Genomic DNA, 13,778 nt, shown 5'->3' with positions numbered 1-13,778 from the left:
CTGGTAACTGATTTAATTTGAGTCTCACCGACCTGGCATTCTTCCCTTTAAGCTCCTTACTTTTAATAAATCGGCGTTACGTTCGTTAACACAACTCGGCGCAATTCGCATTTCTATTTATCGGAATAAAGACGGATTCGGAATTTAATAAATTTCTATTGCTCGAGGCTCGTGCGTTCTCTTTATTATTTATTTTTATTAATGGTTACATTAGACTAATTAAAAGTTAAAAAAATAAAATAAATAAGAAAAATAACAGGTCGCCGTGGCGGGAAACGTAATGCGCATTAGATATGCAAGGCACACTTGAAATGCAATCTTTGCTACGGCCGTGGCAGTTTCGTAGACGTTTCACTGGCTCGTACTCGCGCATATATTTTTTTTTTTAGTACTGCATACGCGAGTGCGATAACGTATCATGTAAAAAAAAAAAAGAAAAAAAGAAAAAAAATATATAGAATATTTTACAGTATTGTAATTTAAATTGGCAGCGTTAGGATGCGAAATAATCTGAGCGATTCGCCGGCAAAGTAGATTAATTTCGATCGGTTAATCGTTTCACGTTTTGTTTATTCTTCAAAACTTCGTTATTAAGCCACCGAATTATTAAAGTGCATTAAACGGCTTTGTTCGCGGCAATCGATAAACCTTTTCCGCGAAATTCCGCTTCGTGGCGTGTAGATTCGACGATTATGCCATCGATTAGGTAAATTAACCTTTCGCTCGTGTAAATTCGAAAGGAATCCCAATGATTGTCAAGTCTTACGATACATATATGTCGAATCGCATTACATATTATGCCGTACGAGCGCCGACTTTATACAGCGGTCGATATTTGGGCTAGATTCTTCAGATGTATACGATACCGAGACATGTGGCGTATACCGGGTGTCTCGCGATGAAATATTGAGAGCCAGCGGATGTTTCATGTTCGATTCCCGTCGTAGAGGTCGAATAAATTCTAGAAGCCCCCGTCGTCGCGTATGTACGATCGCGTTTAATCAATTAAGAACATGAGTTCCAATTCGTTGTAAATTGAAAACAAAAAATTTGTTCTGCCTTAACGTTTTTAATTAATTATTACTTACATCTTTTGGTTTTTCCGAATAATATCACTTTTTTTTTTTTTTTTTTTCTTTTTCTTTTTTATTTATTTATATTTAAAATGTTAATTAAAATACCAGCGATCTTTGGGAGGGCACAATTAATTCGCGTGCAAACATATCGAATTATATTCTGCTCTGCATGTCGATTTTAGGGATAATAATTTTTTTTTTACGCGAGTAATAATTTAGATTAGAAATTCTTCTCTAGCTTTTACGGTATAAAAATTTTCTTACTTTGCGCCGTATTTATTTTATACGGATATGGTTTTATCAGATACGTCTGCTTACAAGAAGAGATTGTCTTTCTCGTAGTACTCTTCACACGTGTGCTCTATCGCGGAGAAAAAAAAAAAAAAAAGATATCGAGATTGTCGGTTAAATTTTCCTTTCTTTTTTTTTTTTTTTTTTTTTGCGTTTCGTGTTACTTATCTCGTAGAGCTAACGTACTTTAATTACGACGTCGTTCTGTTTCCGTCACCGGTTATCAGTAAGTTTTCGTTTGTAGTTCGTGCTGATTACGAGGATGGTTAATAGTTTTTAATCTAAGTAAATTGTGGAAGATGTCGAAGCACTGAATTACGCTGCGCTGACTTTTAAAAAGTAAACGCGGTGTTAGAGACAACGCGCGGATGAAATTATTAAAACGTCAACTTGCTACAATTTCAGTGAGAAGTTACGATACGCGGCCTTAGGCGTTCGTGTAAGATTTCATCTGTTTGGCATTCAGCGATATGCTGATGTTCCGTGAGCTTGCTTTGAAGTCACGAGTACCTTTCGTTACCTACATTTTTATTTTTTATTTTTTTATTTTTTTATTTTTTTATTTTTTTTAGAATGGGAAATTCTTGACGAGGGCCTTGCCGGTTTAATAATTATGAACAGTTGTTACTTCACTTCAGACGTCACAGAACCTACGTGTCGTCAGAGGAGATTACTTTTTTTTTTTGTTTTTTTCTTATTTTATTTTTTTTTTTCGTCGAGCTCGCGCCAGGAAAAATTTGCAGTAGACAATTATTCTGAGGCTTTAATATAAACCTCGTGCGAAGGCGCTTTTTATCTAAATTATTTCTCTGTTTGTGCAAACATATTGCTTGGGCGACGCGAACAAAAGACACGCATGCGACGAGTGGAAATAATAATGAATATTTTGTCGCTTAATCGCGCTGATTGAAATTACTGTTTGGCGGAATAATTACCTGAGCGTTGTTTGAATTATGCAGTTTTTAATTAGTAGCGGCATTGAAGTTCGGCGCATAGTGTACCGTACCGCGCGTTTGACGTCAACTGACAAAGACGAGGGGAAAGAAAAAGTTCCTTAGCTTTCAGTAAGTCACATGGTTTAATTATGATCCTATTTAATAATCTCCTTCGCGGTCTTACTAAAAGTTATAACGGAAAAGTTATTAAAATTTATGTCAAATTGTAGAATAGATAGGAGGTATTGAAAAAAAAAAAAAAAAAAAAAAAAAAGAAAAACTTTTCTTTCCGCAAAGAAAGACAAATAATTAGAATTTACGTTAATTCTTTCCGAGTAAATAAATTTTTAATTATTTAAAAATTCAACTTTTAATTACGGTTAATTTTTTAATAAAAAAAAGAAAGAAGAAAAAATGAGTGGGCGATTATTAAATTCGGAATAGTTTACGTTTTCATTTATAAATAATTAAACATAAAATAATTAAAGTTATTCTATTGAAACGAAAGTTTAAAATTAGTATATTTTTTTTATACACATTTTATACGAACGCAGTGAAATAAATATACATTTTATTCGGCACTATATTCGGCGGCAATAATTAATGGTTTCATATTTGCGGTATGTAAAAAAAAAAAAGAAAATATGAGAGTTTATTAAAATTATTGGCTTTTATGACATCGCTACGAGCTATCCTCGATTTCATCGATTTATCGACATCGTGTCGGATAGACAAATACATTTTATCGCGTCCAGACGACATATAAGAGAAAGCGTAAGCGATTTTTCGTTATACGTCATTCCGGTTGATTTATGCATCCGCCTTTATTAAATCAACGCGCGTGTAATAATTATTAAATAATCAATAAATAGAAAAAAAAAATAAAAAAAAAAGCTTTTAATAGAATTCGCGTAAATTACGCGTAAAAGCAAAGAGAGAAAATTTCCTCGCTCCGAAACGAAATGTTTAAGCGTCGCAATAATTTTAACGCGACCGTGTCTCGTTCGATGCTTAAAATCTTTACACCTACAATTTCCCTTTTTTTCCCACCTTCTGTAATTTAATCCCCCGTCCTTGTTTAGAGTCTTTAATTACTTTGGAAAGTTTTTCTTGACTCGGGGGGTTATTGAGAACGCAGATGTTGCTAATTATAAGATTGTGACAAGAGTCGGACAAAAGAAGATCGAGATAAGACACGGTGTGTTTCGCTTCGCGGCCGTCCGTTCCGTTGTTAATGTTTGCGGCGGTGTATCTCAGTTCATTTGCTTAGATACATAAGCACGCGCGGCCCATGGTTGATTATATGCACCTGTAACGGCCACATGTATCATGTGTAAGGTTGTTTTTCTTAGCGGTTAAGCTACCGCACATCCGTTTTTCAGTAAACCAGTTTTATTTTATTTTATTTTATTTTTTTCTCGACATCGTCGGACGATTTCGCTTCGCGCGTGTAACTCGCGAGCCCACGTAAATGACAATAAATCCTAACGAATTATTACGTGATTTGAAAATAAATTGTTTCGAATTAAAGTCGATTAAATTTACTCGTTGATGTATAAAGTTTAGCTCGAGTACGCGAGAAACTGTATTACGCGTTTCGTAAAGTAGGAATATCGTTTTCTGGCATTTTAGCTTTGTTGCGATCTCCAACCGGGCTCTCTTTGCGATTAGCGACGAAATGTATGGAATTTATTGTATAGAATGCTTTCTTAGGCCTTACTTTCTGATTAACGAGGTCTTTCTAGCGATCACATCCACAGTGTTCTCCAATTTCGCTTCGAGCTTTCTAACTGATCTCCTTTTTTCAGGATTTTTTTTTCTTTTTTTTTTCTTTTCTTTAGACGGGAAAATTATTCGTTCTTTTATTCTTTGAACACGTCCTTCTTGGTGAAGTCTTTGTTGGACCACGTGTGTTGATAATAAGAACTCTACGCTGATACAATTTATGGCTAAAGCGAATCCGGCCTCACTTATCTCTCGTTAATCCGCGTATTCCGCGTAGTATTTTCCTTTCTAGATCGGATACTTTGTATCATAAATAAAATCGAATCGCGGAATGGACGCAAGTTCCAAAGGTTAATTAAAGATTTAAATTGTTGAGATTGTAGCGGAGGTCTTTTCGTCGTATACGTGATAAAGTAATCGCTATTAACGTCACGAAAATTCAGGCTCATAACGCGCATCGATTTGTCATTTGTTATTAACATTTATTATTCAGCTAAGCTTATCTTTTATGTAACGCATCATGTAAGTTGTTTCGTAATGCGGGAATTACATGTATTAAAAAAATTAGTTGATAACGCTAAGTTGATTATTAACACGACGTTTTAACTTATTACATCGTTGAATGTTATGCACATAACTGCCTTTTTTTTTTCTTTTCTCTCTTCATTTTTTAATAAAAGTTTTAATTGATTAAGTAATTACTTCTACTTTACTTCAACAGATTATTAAATTCAATATTAATATTATCTTATTGGCTTTTATTATAAATGCTTTTCCGATTAAAGCGAGAGTAAATTATATTCTTTGAACAACAGTGGGAATTAGTGGTAATAGTTTATTTCGGAATTATGTTAATATAATTAAAATCTTAAATCAAGTTATAAATATCGAATATTCGAATTAAGACGGTACGCTTGAAATTTTCTCGCTGCGCTGCGGCGAATCTTTTAATTGATGATACGACGCTTGAGGCACATTGTTCACGTTCACGTGTGACGTATTGTTGAGTAGGCGCGATCGTCTTACCATCGTTCGCATTGGGAACCTCGAGCAGTCAGCGTCGCGTTCGTTATTATCTCTCGAAACGCGATTATTCCTTGTGAACAAGTTACGATTATCAGCTCAAGCGTTTAATTCCCACGATTAACAAGTCGCGAACGTATCGAGACAACGGCTGCCTATCGCCGCGACTATTTTCCTTAATTTATCCACTCCGAACGGCAATCGATCGTGAGAAATATGGAAATAATAAATTATTATTTTATGGTAATTAAGCGCGATAATTTCTACGATAGCTCTCGGGTGTTAAAAGTATCTTACGTCATACTTTGAACTCTTTACTGGTTCAATTGCAATAGATATGGCTTTTTTCTTCCTTTTTTTTTATTTTTTTTCTATTTTAATTTTTTTTTAATTTTGTTATTTATTTTATTTATAGGATGTATTAATGAATTTTGATTACGCGGCTTGAATGTTTGATTAGATATCAATCTGACTTTACTCGTCTACAATTTTTTGTCGATTGATAATTATTATTAGTTCTTCTCGAAGTAGCTCTTTTTTTAATAATCGCGCGGCGTTTAAATATTTATATTTTTTTTATTTCTCAATAAAGTAACAAATTTTTTGGCAACATAGGCGATTTATTAACATTAACAAATACCCGCCCGCTGCATAATTTATGAATAATTTAAATGCCGACCGGACCAGTTTCAGGCCATTGCGTTCATTGCTATTATTTTCTTCGTGATATAATAAAACACCCGTTGCCCGCAATTAACGCCGGGAGTGCCGTGCAAAATACCGCGTAATCGTTTTGGTAATTAATGCTCGCGTGATCGTAATTGAACATGTCGCGAGTGAATACTACATGAACGCTATAGAATAATAACGACCGAGTAAAATTTAAGTAAAAGAAAAAAAAATAAATTCAAAAACCATTTAAGGGACATTAATTTAACTTAATTCGGTGAACATTGCTTACTTATCGCACGAAAAATTAATCCTTCGATAACGCGTGCGCGTCGCTGTTTGCGCGAGAGAAACCGAAAGCCAAGATCAGCTGTGCGATAGAATCGAATATCACCTGAGCCGTGAAAATTAATAACAAATGACATAGACGTACGTGTGAGCGCAGTTTCGGATCTCGGGAACACGAACTTCGCGCGTGATGTCACGGCCACCTTCGAGCGCACATGATTAAAGAATTGCTCGATCTTATAGAATTACATCGCCTCGACCTCCTTACAATTCCAACCTTTTTTTTTTCTCTTTTTCTTTTTCAACCCTAGTTAATTTCAGAATACGTTGTCGGAACGTCGCGCGATGATCGAAGAATCTATTGTTAGGGAAGTCCATCATTGAAGGCCTATCTACAAGTACGCGCACCTATACACCTAAAATCGAGCACGGCCGAGTAAACCAGCGCGAATAAGCTCGGATGAAATATGTCGCGTCGCGAATATTAACGCTCGTTAAAAAGAAGCCGTTTTTTCGCATTAATTTACGTTCGTTTAAACGACTCGGGAGGAAAAATCATCGTTCGAAGTTTAATTTCTTCATACGGAGCTTCGGGATTTCATTCGCAGTTTTGTAAAAATAGTAATATCACCCGAATTTCTCGTTAAAGACGACCTTGTCGCTTGAACATATTCTCCGCGTTTTTTTTTTTTTTTTTCCTTTTTTTCTGTTTTCGATTCGTTAAGCTTCAGGTTTTCATTATATCCTCTCGTTGCGCTGACGTCCAAGGTCTTCTATAAAACGTGGGGTACGCTTTTATATAAAACTTGCGAGGCATATTCAATGGTACGATTATAATTAGTCGCTCGGCGATTAATGGTAGGCTGATAAAGGATCAATAATAGCGCGCGGCTGTTTTTCAAATCGGAATGTCGAATGACAAAATATATGTGGAGCGCTTTTACTTGGAAGTAACGCGAAGAATGTCTGCGTTAATGTATGCGCGAGTTTAGTTTTATAAATATCTTATTTACCGATAGGTCTTTAGAGAGAAATGTGTCTGAACACATCAGGTATTTATTGCATGTGTGATAAAAAAAGAAGAGAATATTTCGCTCGCGCGGCATGTTATTGCCATTTACATATTTAATAAGAAAAGAAACTTCAATTTTGTGAGTTACAACCAGTTGTCTGACATAAAAATTAATTACTTAGCGAAATAAAGATTACTTAAAAAAAAAAAAAAAATAAATAAATAAAACAAAGAAAGAAAGAAACTAAAATTTAATTAAACGAAATTAATATATTATTTGATTTACTTTTTGCTGAATTATTTTATGCATGTACATAGAGACATAAATTTTTTACATCTTGACAACCGATAATAAAAATTAATAATAATAATTATTATAATTATAGCGAAATAATCTATCGGTTCTGGTAAAGTAAAATTACTTTTCCTAATTATAAATACATTTTTTTTTTTAATATAATAACTGATAATAATTTTATTGCGACATAAAACACGTTAAGTCGGTAAATTTCTTTTCTCTTTCTTTTTTTTTACGTGGATTTTATAATATATAATAAAAATTTAATATTGTCAGTTACGTTATCTCTGTCTGCACAACAAATGCTAGATACGTTTGCCTATGTCATCGTGCTTTATCGCTAATTTTGCACATTCGCGACGCTTTCGGATTGTGCATCAACAACGGTTCTCGTAATTCGTCGCGAGGGGTTATGGATAAATTGACATTGGCAGAGGTGCATGCACGCTAGTACGGTAATAATGCAAGAATAATAATTCCAGCGATAGATCTCGCTATTTATAGATAACCGACGGACTTTGTTAGTTGGCCGGAGCGGCGCCGTAGCGATGTTGTGATAATACGACTTTTTAATCACGATTATCTAACCACGCGTGACATCGATTGGACGATCAGCTGATGAGGTTTCTAACATCGAGTTGTTTCCTCGAGGCATCGCGGATTGAACCCATCTAGATCCCACCGATAAGGTTGAATAAAGAATAAAGAATAATAGGGACGTCGGAATTAATTATTGAAACAAAGAACCTCAGTAAGACCGGATTAAACTTTTATGCGCGCTTGATTATTAATTCGAATTAATCTTTCTTCGCTCATTTAAATTAATCATTAGTTCTTTAATAAACACTCTCGTGGTACGTAAATCTTCAATCCAGCCTGGCGCGATGGTCAGTTCGGTATTTTATTTATTTTATTTATTTCTTTTAATTTTTTAAAATTATTTTAAATTATTTTTAACGACCTAATTCACATCTGCTCCCCCAATTTCGTTTCTATAAAAAAACATCGTCACGTCTCCCGTCGAAAGAGACACACTTCCGTATAACGAGCGTCGTTATCATTATCGTTATCAATTAAAGAATATTATACCATCGATTACCCCCGGCCTAACATTGAAAATTGATACCTTGGCCTCGACACGGATGCCGAGGTATCGGACGGTGTTACACCTTTGATAGTACCGCGTGTGATTTATGCCGATGGTTAGAAACGTCTGTCACATGCTGGGCCCTCAATGAATCGCGGCGAGGTAACGAAACGTCAATTGGTTCGGAGCATTCCGGGCGAGAGAGAGAATCGGGCAGACCGTCGATACCGAACGACCTTGCGGCATCGACCAACCCTCGGCTCTTCTCTTGGCTTTTCGAGTCTATATACAGTGCCTCTCCGTTTACTACGCCCTCTTACCGTCCTCTCTCCTTCTCGCTCTCTTTTGCCCTTCGTCCTCTCTCGCCGTCTGCCCTCCTCTCTCTCTTTCCCGCCGTGCATTCCCTTTCTCTCGTTTCCCTTCTCCCTACTGAGTACCGTCCTCCCACGCCGTTTGACCCTCTTCAGCCTTCGAAAATTGTGATCCATGTATTCGATTTGCGCATTATCGGGAATGAAAATAAGTATCCGTCCGCGCCGAATGATTTAACTTCGGTTGATGCACGGCGCACCGCTGTATCATTGCCGTTATCGATGCATATGGGCGTACGTTATTTATTTTCGTATTAACGCGAGAAGTTATTATCGATTGCTCGATGCATCTGCCAATGCAAGGAAATCCCATCTAATGTTTACGTCGGCGAGCGACAGAAGCTTCCCGCGCTTGACGTATGGTATAAAATGTAAAAAAAAAGTGTTACGTATCGGAACAAATTATTCTCTGGCAGCGTTAAAAATATTTTAAACGAGTTCTTTTTTTTTTTTAATTTTTTCTTTTTTTTCTTTTTTAATGTTAGCGTCAAATTTTTATATTTAGTTTTCGATTACGAATCGAACGTGTCGCTCTCACAACGATCTTCGACTCCTCAAGTATTTCGCGGGTATCGTTTTATTTCTGCTCGGTGGCAAAGTGTTTTTATAGTATTTTACAGTTGAATTGACGTAACGACGTATCGTCGTTGTGACGGCGGTGTTTTTACGAGGAAATAAAGATCGAGAGACTTCGCGAAGGAGAGGATACTCGTATCAAGGCGGTTAGGTCCTTCCTTATCTCCCCCCGCTTGATGCAATTTCTCAATGCATCGTCGCGATGACATTGACGAGCAAAGACAATGGCGGGTAAACGAGGAGGAGTCCATTCCGTTGGCAACTCGACAACAGATCCCGTCCATCTGCGTCGCGAGGGACGGCCGAACGAGACATACGAGTAACGGAGGGAGGTGGAGTCTCCACCCGGCGGGGTGGCTACGGTCCTGGGGTCGCTAAGGGTGGGTTAGGCCGTGACGCGTTCGGCCCGAGGGGTGGGAAAGGTTACCTCGCTGGCAAAAGCGGGGAGGGTGCCCCCCCCGAAGCGCGGAGGGTGCGCGCTTCCGTTTGAACATCGGTGAAACGTCAGTTACCTCGCGACGATCCTTCCGCGAGGACTTTGCCCGATTCGCGCTTCGCCTCGCGATTGTCTCTCGATCGCCTCGCGCACCGCGCCTCGGTAAACTTTGCGCGTGGAGGAGTTAACCTTGGCTCGCGCAGTGCCGCGATCTTGAAAGAGGACCCGATTCCGTCGGGCTGCGGATCGTTCCTCGGATTTTATTCAACGGTTGATCACAGGTGAAAAAGATAAAAAGAAAAAAAAAAAGGAGGGCTGGCTTTTTAAATCGCGCGTACGATTATCTTCGGTTTAGATTGTCCGGCCGTGTGACGGTAATTGATCTTAGGTTTCTGTCTCTGCGTTTGGGAGAATGCGAAGGGATGTATCCTCGGGCGGAAATTGAGATGAAAGAGACTGTCGCGGGCGCGCGTTGACTAAATGCGTTTCACCGATTTCGACACGGGACGGAGAAACGAGCGTGGGACAATAGGTACACGTGTCGGTCCGTTTTTGGCGTTCCTTTTCGCGGGAACGCGGGAGTTATTAATATTACTCCACCGGACGAGGCGTGACTCGGTTCATTCGCGATACAAGTTGAAAAAAAAAAAAATAAAAAACAAAAAAAACCTATAAGTTTGATAAATCTATATACATTATATCTGCATATTCGTGAATAATGAATATTTTGTGGATATTGGAGTTTTGACAGTTTAATTGAAAATTCAAATTGGTCGGAGAATTTATCATTAAAATTAACACCCTCGCGTTTACAGGCGCGCTGTCAGATATAATAAACAAGCTTATAATAATAGACATATAATATTACATTTAGCGTGGGATTTTTTTTTTTTTTTTTTTATTTCGGGTTTTGGTTATTAAACAGCTGTCGCGTCGTAGTGATTTCCCGTCCCGCTTATTCGCGGACGATATTGCGAGATTTTTATGCACGGTACTAAGACTACGTTCGTATAAATGTTAAAGGTGGATGTTTCCGATGAACTTTTTTTACGTGAACAATGACATTCGGGGCGGGAGGGAGGGGGAGGGGAAGTTGATGCGCTATCGACGTCCGACTGACGCGTCGTTGACGTGCACGCGAAGTAAATCTTAAACGGTCGTTCTAAACGTGGGCTCTTGCCAAGAAACCCGGAATATTTCTTGATTAAGCAGGCATTTAACCACGCTGTTGCGCGCGCGATGGCGACGCTGATAAAAACGATTTCCATCCCGACACGATAGCCAATTACGGCGACGATAATCACTTACGCGTCTTCGCGCTCGCGGACCTTTTTGCCCGTCGACTTCGCCGCGGTGCTCCGCGCTGGAATAATTTCGAGATAATACCGCGTCCGCGGGTCTCGAAGCCAGAGAAAGCCGCAAAAGTAAATTTGCAGAAGCCGCGCGTCGCGTATAAAGTCGTAGCTGGTCAATTCTTACGAGTCTTTTCGATGCGGCTGTTTAAGTTATTTCAACGCGTAGCGTAGGCAATTACGATGATAATCACCATGCATAATTACGTGCACGCGGACTTTTGTTAAGTTTTACGCCTTGTCAGGTGAATACTTAAGATAAAAAAAAAAAAAAAAAAAAAGAATATCTCAAGACAAATTTGTCTCGTTCCGCGCAAAAAGAGATACAAATTATTGAAATATGAAACAAAGTGTATAATTCGCATAATTATGCTCGGGAGGAAAATTGCCACTTATTTCAGTTAAAATAATTTTATTCGTTGACCTTTTTATCGTACCCGGTTACCGTTCGTAGAGCTTCGTAAAAAATGCGTATAATATTTCTTAATTATACAAAATTACAATTATACAAAATTACAATTATACGAAAAATAAATTGTCAGATGCAGTTTAATTTTCTTTTATTTATTTTTACGTGGTCGTCGGTTGTCGCGGGAATTCTTTTGCGTAAGAAAGAAGCATGTGTCTTAATCACATGCCGAGTTTAGTTGGACGTAAAAGTGCTGTATGGTGCTCGGAGAATTTATCGCTCCCTCCGCTCTTTCTGTTTCTCTCGTCTTAATGATTAGACGCGACACGGTAACGTTGTAGGAAGATTCTATTAAGACCGTCCGCGGTGCAACACATAAAGAAAGTAGTCGGTCTCTTCGAGATCGAATAACAGGATTCATTGAAGCGCGCATCGTCGCGACGAGTGGCGAAGGGGGAAGATGAGCTTTATCGCTTTTCAATCTACCGAGGGTTAAGTACGTCGGGGAAGCACTCTTCTCGAATGCACTCGACTGTTGGAATTCTGCCAGGGAAGGATAATAACCTTCACCCTTGCCAGAGATCATCCGAACGTTTTGCATTAACGTCGAATTAAAACGGTGCGTCGCATTGCGTGACACTGATTCGAGATGTGCTTTCGTTTCTTTTTTTTTTTACTTCTTCGTTAGATACAGATAAAGATATTTAAATAAGGGGATTCAGTATTTTTTAGGGACGTCTTTTTTTTATTTTAAATGGAATTTTTATATGGAAAAGTATTATCGCGATGGAAATTAATGATGTAAAAATTATTATTGGTTATTTTATTTTTTTTTTAATTTATTTCTTAGTAAGGTTACATGACGCGGTTTGATGTTGGGCGGGTTAATTAATTAATAATTTTTAATTAATTTAAATCTTACAGTAAAGTTTCGTTACAACGTGTGACTTTAATTTTAATTTAAGTTTTAATTTTCTTTTTTTTTCTCTTTTCTCTTTAACTTTAATTACGATTTACGCAGTATACATTCAACAGTTATGTTTAATCAGTTTAATCGTTAAACCCGTGTTTTGAAATCTCTTAATTTTAATTCGCCTGTAAACAGAATTGTCTCGCGCGTAATTTTGAGGAAACCGCAACGACGAGTTTAACATTAATTGGGAGAAAACGGACTATCTTTATTAACTCGTACATGATATGTGTGCGTGATTATTTTAATAGCTTTTAACAGTAAAATTCTAAATGAGACGCAGAAAGGATATTTCTTTTTTATAATTATAATATCGTAGATAAAGATTGTAGCGTGCATATAGAGAATATTGTATGTTACCCCCTTTGGCTGCGTTGTACAGAAGTAAAAGTTTATCCTTAGATAAGTACTGCACAAAGACATTGTTCTGAGAACTCGCGTAAGTTAATTGCTCTAATTTTTATATATGCTAATTTTTTTTTTCTCTCTTTTTATTGAGACACGAGAGTGATGATTAATTGTATTGTTCTAACAAAATTTACCGGCCGTGTACATACGCTTTTTATACGTACTAGAAGAAACCTTGCGCGCGCTATTTTTTAGAAGACCTTAATTACAAACTACGAAAGAAAAAATCATGTGACTTACCAACTTGCATGATGAGTTTCAGTGGAGTTCTTGAATTCTGTCGGTGACTGTAACAGAAAAAGAAAAATATTAATGTAGACGTGTTGAAAATAGTTAATATTTAAATAAAAAAAAATTACGCGTATGTATTTAATTCTTTAATAAAAATTATTAAAAAGAAATGAATAAAATGACAAATATTAAAACCGAATTGATTCTCACCTAAAAGATGCTCCGCCGATGCAGGATGCCCATCCTGAGCCTGCTCCTCCTCTCAGTTGCGACGTCGTGACGAGTCGTCCTTCCGCGCACAAGTCACTCGCGAACGCGACCGTGATTTTATATTCGCGATAATTATTGATCTACTTGCGCGCGATATTTTTCGGCACTGCTGTAAAGAGAAAATCCTGAAAACAAGTTACTGGCTTACCCAATCTGCATACAGCGGAGTTGTAGATTTCTGCCGGTGGCTGTAACATAAAAAGGAACATATTAATGTAGACATGTTGCTGTTTAAATTAACGTAAAGGTAAAGCTTTATTTTTTTTTTTTCAACATTTTTTAAACGAGAAAAAATTTATATTTACCTATAAGTTGCTCCGCCGATGCAGGATGCCTCCTGGTGGGCCTGCT

At 37.4% G+C, this 13,778-nt stretch overlaps 1 protein-coding gene and 1 long non-coding RNA gene across 3 annotated transcripts in view; one reads left to right on the top strand and one right to left on the bottom strand.

Moving 5' to 3' along the window:
- Mtd (TLD domain-containing protein mustard) overlaps nucleotides 1-13,778 on the top strand; it is a 123,231-nt gene that overhangs the window by 2,277 nt on the left and 107,176 nt on the right. The window lies entirely within an intron of this gene.
- On the bottom strand, nucleotides 13,112-13,458 carry LOC139110640 (uncharacterized). The gene is made up of 2 exons (XR_011547023.1): nucleotides 13,368-13,458; nucleotides 13,112-13,213 (listed from the first exon to the last, which is right to left on the bottom strand). It is a non-coding gene; the product is annotated as an uncharacterized lncRNA (long non-coding RNA).

Source organism: Cardiocondyla obscurior, linkage group LG21 (genome assembly GCF_019399895.1).
Source record: "Cardiocondyla obscurior isolate alpha-2009 linkage group LG21, Cobs3.1, whole genome shotgun sequence".
Classification (NCBI taxonomy): domain Eukaryota; kingdom Metazoa; phylum Arthropoda; class Insecta; order Hymenoptera; family Formicidae; genus Cardiocondyla; species Cardiocondyla obscurior.
Note: the sequence above shows the minus strand (reverse complement) of the source record. Positions and strands in the feature narration are given on the sequence as shown.